This window comes from Orycteropus afer, unplaced genomic scaffold (assembly GCF_000298275.1).
Source record: "Orycteropus afer afer isolate SDZICR_OR568_19922 unplaced genomic scaffold, OryAfe1.0 scaffold00053, whole genome shotgun sequence".
Lineage (NCBI taxonomy): Eukaryota > Metazoa > Chordata > Mammalia > Tubulidentata > Orycteropodidae > Orycteropus > Orycteropus afer.
This window is the reverse complement of record NW_006921640.1, coordinates 8,394,096-8,404,188: the sequence shown is the minus strand read 5'-3', so window position 1 is coordinate 8,404,188 and position 10,093 is coordinate 8,394,096. Positions and strand designations below refer to the sequence as shown.

Below are 10,093 nucleotides of genomic sequence, written 5' to 3'. Positions count from 1 at the left end.
GACTCAATGGCACCTATCAACAACAACAAATAACAACAACAGAAAAAGCAAAAAGTTTAGATGGTTATTTAAAAAAAAAAAGAGTTGAGGCTAAGAAAATAGTGAGACTGAGGAGATGGCTGAAGAAGTTATAAAATGTGACTGAGCACTGATCATGGAGAGGGAAAGTGAATTGAGTAATTAAATACTTGAGGAACTTTTTGCTTTGAGGAAGTAAATTATCCTGGGCACTGGGACAAAGCAGGCAGTCCCATTCCTTCTTCTTTGTTTATGACTTATTAGAGGAAATGATAGAGAATAGGGAGAGAGACAAAGGCAGCTTGGGGTCTTCAAACTGTTTAAGTAAAGCAGTCAATCAATGTTAGCCATCAGGAAAAACAGCCATCGAAATCCCAATGTTTGCAAGAAAACATCAGAAGGATTTTAATATCCAGGCTGCAAACCATGCACAGTCTGAGGACTGACTTTTCAGTACCTGAAAGACCTCTTATAGCCGGAAGCAGAGGTTTTCTAGTAGTAGAAAAGAATCCTGGGCTTATATGTAAGGTGTAGTTAATACAATTAAATTAGGTTTTCTTTCTTTTTTTTTTTTTTTAATCATGTTACATACAGCAATTTAGTATTTAAATATACTGTTCTTTTTTTAAAAAAATAATTTATTGATAGAAAAAGAAATACCAGACCGGTTGCTGTGGAGTTGATGACTTCGTGTGTGTCACAGAGTAGAACTGTACTCCAAAGAGTTTTCATTAGCTGATTTTTCAGAAGTTGATTGCCAGACTTTTCTTCCAAAGAGCCTCTGGGTGGACTTGAATTGCCAGCCTCTTGGTTAGCAGCTGAGCATGTTAACTGTTTGCAAGGACTGCAGAAAAAGAAATAATGGCTCATTAATGACAGTGTATGAGCAGAGTGCTGACATTGCTGCTTCCATTGTTTGTTTGAGATGCTGTGTGAATATTACAAAAGATGCAGCCAAGGGTTGAAGAAGATAAAGCTAATACAAAAGCTCCACACGTGACATCATTTCAAACCTCAAATGTTACTCTTCTTTGAAACAGATTCCCTTACCCACCCTGTACCCCACTGAATTTAAGCCATTCTCTTCCTCCCTCCTGCTAAATGTAAGCTCCTCTAGGTAAGGAGTCTGTATGTGTTTGTGCCCTAGAGCATCTAACTCTGCTTTGTATAAGCCAAGACTATACTCATACCACTCAGTGAGTCTGATGCATAGTAACCCTACAGGACAGAGTAGAACTATCCTATAGGGTTTCCAAGGCTGTAATCCTCACAGATGCAGACTGCCACAGCCTTCTCGAAGCTATGGAGCTGCTGGTGAGTTCGAACCATAGATCTTTTTTGGTTAGCATCAGAGTGCTTACCCACAGCACCACCAGAGCTTTTTCCTGATTTCCAGAGTAGATGTGTAATGGATAGTTGCTGACTGCTTGAATGGAGGAACCCTTCTACAGCTTGACATGACAAGGTTAGGTAACTATAAGGAGGAGTCTGTGGCTCAGGGAGCTAGTCATCCTGCTAGAAGTATGTGTCACAAACCTGGGTTCGGGTGATCCGAAGTTAGTGCTCTTTCTATGTCACTTGCACTTCTACATCACAGTAAGCAGCACTGGTGGTAGTGGTGATAGGTAGAGGTAACACTGGTAAAGCTCCCTCTTCTCAACAGCTGCAGGTTTGGCCCTCAGGGAAGAATGCTCCCCTGGTGAGAATCTCCCCAGCACCAGGGAACTTCCTCAAATAATGCATTCCTTGCTTATAAAACTCCAGGTTCTTCCTACGTGAAGCTAAAAGCTACCTCCCTAAGAAAACTGTTGGGTGAAGATTCTTTTAATGAAATTCTTCCACAAGGTTCTTTTCCCATCACCCTTACAACAGAAATTGGTTGCTTCTTAGAAAGAATCCCAGAAAATTTTTGCCACAAGCCAGGCCTTAGAGAGGTTCAGCAACCACATCAAAGGATTCATTCCTGGCTCCTCTCAGAGAGTGTGGCTGGAAGAGAAACTGCAAGGTCCTGTCAACCTGAATCAACCACCACTGAGTTCTTGCTCAATTGTGATTTTCTATTTCCATCATTTCTTCTACATTTATTAGCTGGCATCTACTCTAACAAAGAATTTTTCCTTTGCTTCCATTTATCTATCTAACTATCATGGGTTCTATTTTATTCAGTGGATGGTAATTCAGTCCTATCATTATATATTTTGATGCTTGGGTCATCCCAGATTTGGCCAGTGGGAACCCGTTCAAACTGTTCCTGGGTTATTGTGACATGTCCCCATCGTGGTTTAAGCACTTCCTTATTTTCTGGCATAAAAAGATATTCCAGGCTCATCTTGTACTTTCCTTGCCCCAGTCCTGGAATTGGTTCTTCAAGGATCCCTATATCTGTTTAGTGGAGAATATTTTTCAGAAATCAAGGCCTGGCACTTGATATGCAAATAACTTCTGGGTTTTATTGTTCATAGATCCTTTCAGTGGAAAAAATAAGAAATATATGTCTGTCTCTCTATTTCTGTACATATGTATGTATCTATCATCTATCTGTCTGTCATTTGTCTATCAAGTTGTGAGTTGACACCACCATTTCCAGTCCCTCACTTTAGGATTTTGTCTAGTCTTACCCTTCCTCACATTTTGAGTATTTTCTCCAACAGTAAGAAACTTGGCTCCTATTATCCCAAATATATTTATTTATTTGCTCCATTCTTCTTCTGTGTAATCAATTTCCTAAGTACTCTTCCATCTTTTCCCCTGATCCTACCACCTTTGCTCCATCCTGGCCTTACTGCCACTACCAACTCCTCACTACCTCATTGACCCTTGGGTGTACCATGTCCTCAAAAGAAAAGATGAAGAGGAAGAAGAAGAAGAAACCAGAGCTCCCCCCCTTCCTCCACCACCACCACCACTCACCCAGCCCCACAGATTTGATTTATAAAATAAAGAGTTTATCTGAAATAATCCTAACATTTTTCTGAGTATTTACCTTATGCCAGGCTCTGTTCTAAGGAGTTTTGCCTAGTTTAATCCTCATGTTGTTGTTGTTGTTTGCTGTCGAGTCGGCCCCAACTCATAGCGACCCCTCCTTAGGTTTCCAAGGCAGTATCACTACAGAAGTAGGATTGCCCAACCTTCGTTCTGAGGAGTGGCTGGTGGGTATGAACCGCCAGCCTTCTGGTTAGCAGTCAAGTGCCTTAGGCACTATGCTACCAGAGCTCCCAGCTTAATTCTCATAAAGCTATTTAAAATAAGAACTATTATTTTCTTCATATTATAGATAAGGAGACTGACTCCAAAGAGTTTAAACATATTGTTCAAGGGCAACACAGTGAAAGATGGAACATTACAGAAGTATGATGCCAGATCTTGTGCATTTGGGCTATTGTTAAGCTGCATTATGGCTGTCTGTAACTTCAAGGGAGCTGTCTGCTCTGCAATCCACTTCCATTTTCAGAGAATACAGATTTGTTCTTAAAAAAAATAGCACAGAGATTTTGAACATAGAGGAGTAACTTGGTTAAATTAATTCTTCTGCGGGTAACAATGATAAAATATAAAAGCAAACTACTGAAGGCATGAGAGGGTGACCACAAGAAACAGAAATGAAGGGAAATCTGCCCTTGAAAGATGAACTGCAATGAATGAGATTTGCAAGTCTGTGGCTTTTTACCTGAGAGCACTTTCCATTCTGGGAAGGTCTCCAGGGGCAGGAAGTTGCAGCTTTATTGGCATGAGATATTGGAGATGTTCCAGGCTATAATTGGGTTGACAGCAGCCAGAAGATTAGAGAAAAGACCTGGAAAGGAGAGAGCCCACAGAGACAAAGAACTCTAAAATAGAAAAAATTTAGTTTTTTAAAAAAATTACAGTAACATCGAAAAACATGAGATCTACAAAACCTATACACTGAAAACTACAAAACACAGCTAAGAGGAGACAGCCCAAGGTGACAGCTTAGTCACACATATGCCATGCTGTCCTGCTACAGTAAAGAACCAAGAAACCAAGTGAAACAGATACAGAAGACAATCTGGGAACCCAGAATAGCAAACAGAGGAATGAAGAATTAGATTGAATGCTCAAGGGAAGGAGAAACCAAATGAAAACAGCAAATGAGGAGACTTATGGACTGTAGGTGTTCTGCCAACCAGCCCAGTGCAGTGTGGCCATCCTGAGACAAAGTGAGCAGTATTCCCATGTGAGGAGCACAAGAAGGCAACTTCATGGAAACCTCAATAAGAAACAGAGATACTGTATAGAGAAACCCAGGAGAAAATAGAAAAAGAACTAACCAGTAGCAGTACTCCCTAATCACCTAGGCAAGTGGCACTGGTGAAGTGGAGAATCCTTGGAGGGGTGGCTAGAGATCCACCCCTCATCCAGAACCTAGATAGCTTTCCCTTCTCTCATTTGGTTGGGGCTGAGTCCTGATTGGTGGCTATACTCTGCCGGGAGTGCCATGGTGTCCACACCAGAAACTGGAAGAACACATCCCATCCCTATACCAATGACCAGCAATGTGCTCCTCCCCACCTGACACATGCTCCCATGTCATCAGACCTGTGGCCAGAAGCTTGTGCCTGCTCCACTCACCCCCAAGACACCCCGTCTGCCCAGTAATCACCAACGTGTGCTCCCTTCCTGCCCCCACCACCCCAACCAACCAGCAACTGGCAGTGAGAATTCCTCTGCCAACCATTTGGTGATCAGTGACCCATGCACCCTTGCCTTGGCCACCTGGCAAATGATGGCACACACACACAGTGACCAAAACAGTGACTAGCAAGAATTCTTCCTGCACCCACACTCCATTGACAGACACATCATTTCATCATCAGTGCCAATCACATCCTGACAGATGCCATATCCTTCTCTGACAAATAACAAGCAGGAGATCCTAGTGCCCTCATCCAATGTCCACCAGCTGCAGTGTCACATCCCACCCCCAGACAGTTTCTGTAAGCCATCTGCACTTGCACTGAAACCCCTTAATAGCCCCTCATCTACTGAGATGCTAATTCATGTGTGTATAGAGTACCTACCCTACCCATTTGGGTACCACCCCTTCACAGCCGATATGCAGAAATCCTGCCCTGATCTCCAGAGAATGCACTAACTGCAAGCACCAACACAGAAGGACCCCACAGTCCCATAAAGGTTATGAAGGGACCCTGACCACTCAAAATTTGTCAGCCAACATCAAGGAAAGACCTGCTCTCCAAAATCCACTCAAGTGAGGGAAAACATGTGAATCTAACCATAGGGGACTCACACATAGGTGGGACCCACCATACCTACTAATGAGAGGTCATCATGCTCAGCCAACAGATGTCACCAAAGTCACGCATAGAGGACAAAATAATAACAATGAAAATAATATAAAAGAAGAAAGACATTCTAAAGAGAAAGAGAAGAAACAAAGCTCCAGATATATCAAAACAAATTTTAAAAATCAGCATAAAACAAACATACAATCAATAAATATATAAATAAATTAGCATCTTAATACCTCAGAGACAGCAGACAATATCAAATTATACATGAATAAATAGGATAAGATGGATCAAACAAGTAAGCAAAATAAAGAGGCAGAGAACATTCCTGAGGAAAAAAATGGTAATAGAACAACTTGATATGGAACTTGAAAGACTTATATGTAGAATTCTGAAAGAGATCAAGAAAAACAGACAAAATCATAGAAAAAGAAAATAACACAAGGAAAAATATAACAAAATAGACAACTAGAAACCATACAAAAACAACTAGAAATCTATAATAACAATAAAATATCAGAAATAAATAAGTCAATGGAAGGACATAGAAGTAGAATTGAATCAATGGAAGAAAGAACCAGTCAAATGAAGACAAATCTCTTGATACTAATTTGTCTGAGAAACAATCAGAGAAAATGACTAAGAAAAATGAAGAAAACCAAAGATTTATGTGAGACACCATGTCAGGAGGAATAATTTATGTGTAATAAGAATTCCAGAAAAGGAGCAGGGATAAAAAAAGAACAGAGAGTATTTTTTAAGACGTATCAACAGAAAACTTCCCTAATATTAAGAAAGACAAGAAGGTTTCCATCCAAGAAGGTCAATGAACCTCATACAAGATAGACTACAAAAGAAAGTCACCAAGGCATATCATAAACAAACTTTCCAAAACACAAACGCAAAGAAAGAATTTTGAGAGCAGTTCATGAAAAAACAAAGTATCACATACTAAAGGGGCACCAAAAAGATGTAAGTGCTGATTTTTTTCAGCAGAAACCATGCAGACAAGAAGACAATGGCATGACATATATAAAACCCTGAAAGAAAAGAATTGTCAAGCAAGATTCATATATTCCACAAAATTGTCTTTCAAATACTATGGCAAAACTGGAACATTCCTGGTGCAGCAGTGGGGGTGGGGACAGAAATTAAGAGACAGAGGACAATAACATCTGATACCAATCTGAGATTAAGACACATGACAGCATTATGCAGATTCCAACCTAGATAAAATATTTACAAAAGCAAAATAAATTTGCAAAATAGAAAAAAAAAAAAAAGGAACCAGAGATGTCAATCTGTAAATGATGACAACTTCAAAATGAAAAGGGTATAGTCACAGAACTTCCATATGGAGAGGAACTCAAGGCAATATCAAGATATAACAGACTGTTTTAAATTTTTATTTAATTCTTTTTTATTGTAATTTGGATGAAAGTTTACAGAGCAAATGGGTTTCCGTCCAACAATTCATACACATTTTATTTTGTGACATTCACTGCAATCTCCACAACATAACAGCACTCCTCCCACTTTCTCCTTGTGTTTACCATTTGCCTCCATTATTCTTTCCTATCACTTCCTACTTTCTTTGCTTTATCCCTGGGCAAATGCTGCTTTTTGACTTTGTATGGTTTGTTGCTCTAATGAGTACATACCTTCCTAGTTATTGTTCACCTTATAGGCCTGTCTATTGTTTGGCTGAAAGTTGAGCCACAGAGGGTGAGTTCAGTTCCCCATTTGAAGAATGTCTCTATCAGACCCCCCACCACCACCTCACTGCTGAGTCAGATCCAACTCATAGTGACCCCTCCTTGGATTTCTGAGGCAGTATCACTATAAAGTAGATTGCCCAACCTTCCTTCCAAGGAGTAGCTGGTGGGTTTGAACCACCAGCCTGCTGGTTAGCAGTCAAATGCTGTATGCACTACACCGCCAGAGCTCCTCTGTCAGACCAGTAAGCCCTTTTTTTTTTTTTTTTAATGTTTTTGAGTTTTGTTCCACATTTTTTCCCACACTATCTATGACCTCCTATTGTGATCCTTTTCAGAGCAGTCAGTAATGATAGCTGGCCACCATCTAGTTCTTCTGGTCTCAGGGTTGTGGAGGCTGGGGTTCACATTGTGCGTTAATCCTTTGGATTAAATATTTCCTTGCATCTTTGATTTTCTTCACTCTTCTTTGCTCTGGATGGGGAAACTGTCTTAAACTTAGGAAGATAAAGATAAATTTCAGCATAAGCACAAAGGAAATTAGTAAATCTAATCACTAAAATAAAGAAGAAGAAAATAAAAGACTCGATAAACATAAAATCAACAACAAAGAAGGATATTAAAAGAAAATCCATAAGCAAAAAGAACTTAAACTAAAACCAAACCAAACACACTGCCATTGAGTTGATCCCAACTTCAGTTGATAGTGAACCCCTCTTTGGGTTTCCGAGGCAGTTTCTGAAGAGTGGCTGGTGGGTTTGGACTGCCAGGCTTCTGGTTAGCAGTCAAAGAGCAAAGAAACTGTTAATACCACACAAAACCAAAAAACCAAACTCATTGCCATTGAGTCGGATCCGACTCATAGTGACCCCGCCTTGGGTTTCTGAGGCAGTAGCACTACAGAAGTAAATTGCCCAGTCTTCCTTCCAAGGAGTGGCTGATGGGTTTGAACCGCCAGCTTTCTGGTTAGCAGCCAAATGCCTTAGGTACGACACTACCAGAGCTCCTAATAATATTAATATTAATACTACATACATACATAAAAAAGGCATAACCAAGTGGCAGCACTAAAATCATATCCATCAGTTACCACACAGAATATAAATGGTTTACTCTCAGTCAAGAGACAGAGTGGAAGAGTGGATTTATTTAAAAAAAAAAAAAAAAAAAAATCTATCAATATATTGTCCACAAAAGACACACCTTAGACACAAACATAAATAGGTTGAAAATTAAAGGATTAAAAAATATATCAAGCACACAATAATCAAAAGAGAGCAGGAGTGGCAATAATAATCTCTGATAAAATAGAGTTTAAATCAAAATCCATTATAAGAGACAGAGAAAGGCATTACATAATGATTAAAGGGTCATTCAGCCAAGAGAACATTACCCTTATAAATATTTACACACCCAAGACAGAGCTCCAAAATGCATAAAACAGACTCTAACAAAATTGAAAAGAGAAATAGTTCTACAATAGTAACAAGAAGCTCTGGTGGCGTAGTGCCTAAGGCATTTGACTGCTAATCAGAAGGCTGGCGGTTCAAACCCACAAGGCACTCCTCAGAAGGAAGATTGGGCAATCTACTTCCATAGTGATACCACCTTGGAAACCCAAGGAGGGGTCACTATGAGTCAGATCCAACTCGATGGCAGTGAGTGAGAGTGAGACAATAATAGCAGGAGACTTTAACACACCAATTTTGATGATAGATAGAACAACTGGAAAGAAACTGAACAAAGATGCAGAAGATCTAAATAACATAGTCAACAGACTTGATCTTATAGATATATTCAGAACATACCACTCAACAGCAGCACAGTACATCATCTTCTCAAATGCACATGGGTCTTTCCCCAGAAGATACTACATTTTAGGCCACAAAGCAAGCCTCAATAAATTCAAGCAAAGCATTTTCTCTGATGATAATGCTATAGAACTAGAAATCAATAAAAGAAATAACAAGGGAGAAAAATTAAAAACATGGAAGCTGAATAATGCCTTACTTAAAAACTATTGGGTAATAGAAGAAATTTAAAATGAAATTTAAAAATTTTATAATCATATGAGATTGAAATCACAAAATGCAAAACTTTCAGTACATAGTAAAGGCTGTGCCCAGTGGTGACTTTATACTAATTAATGCACACATCAAATAAAGAAGTAAGGGCCAAAATCAAAAGCTTAACCAAACAACTCAAACAAATAGAAAAGAAACAGCAAAAGAATCCCCCAGTCACCCAGAAAAAGGAAATCATAAAGATTACATGAATATTAAAATAAATAGAAAACAGAAATGCAATAGAAAGAATCAGCAAGACTAGAAGTTGATTCTTGAGAAGATCAATGAAACAGACAAACCAGTGGCCAAATTGACAAAGGAAAAAAATGAGAAGATGCAAATAACCAAAATAAGAGATGAGATAGTAAAATTATAACAGAATCAACTAAGATAAAAAGAATCATACAGAAAATTATGAATAATTGTAAATTACTTCAACAGATTTGAAACCCTAGAAGAAATGGACAAGTTTCTAGAAACACATTGCTTACCTAAACTAACATAAATATAGGTAGAAAATTGCAATGGATGCATAACAAAAGAAAAAATTGAAGATGTTATAAAACAACTCCCAACAACAACAAAAAAATCCCAGTTTAGACAGCTTCACTACCAAACTTTCAGAGAAGAGTTGAAACCAATTCTACTCAAACTATTCCAAAACATAGAAAAGGTAGCCATTCCTTTTCATTCTATAAAACCAGCATAACCCTGATACCAAAGTCAAGCAATGATACCACTAAAAAATGAAATTATATACCAATATCTCTCATAAGTAAACTTTAGTTTTACACAAATAACTTGTGTATTATACAGATTTTTGCAAACCACACAATTTTCTTGCTCATTAGTTTCCTGTGCACACTATGCGTGTTATATGTGTGTATGCATTATTGACGTGGGTATGTTATGTGCAAAAATATGGTAGAATGCAAAAATTCTTAACAAAATTCTAGCCAACAGAATTCAACAACATATCAAATATATATATATATATATATATCATGATCAAGTTGGATTCATA

General features: G+C 38.6%; 1 protein-coding gene across 1 annotated transcript in view; it reads left to right on the top strand.

Annotated features, from left to right (window-relative positions):
* PTK2B (protein tyrosine kinase 2 beta) overlaps positions 1 to 10,093 on the top strand; it is a 117,547-nt gene that overhangs the window by 29,337 nt on the left and 78,117 nt on the right. The window lies entirely within an intron of this gene.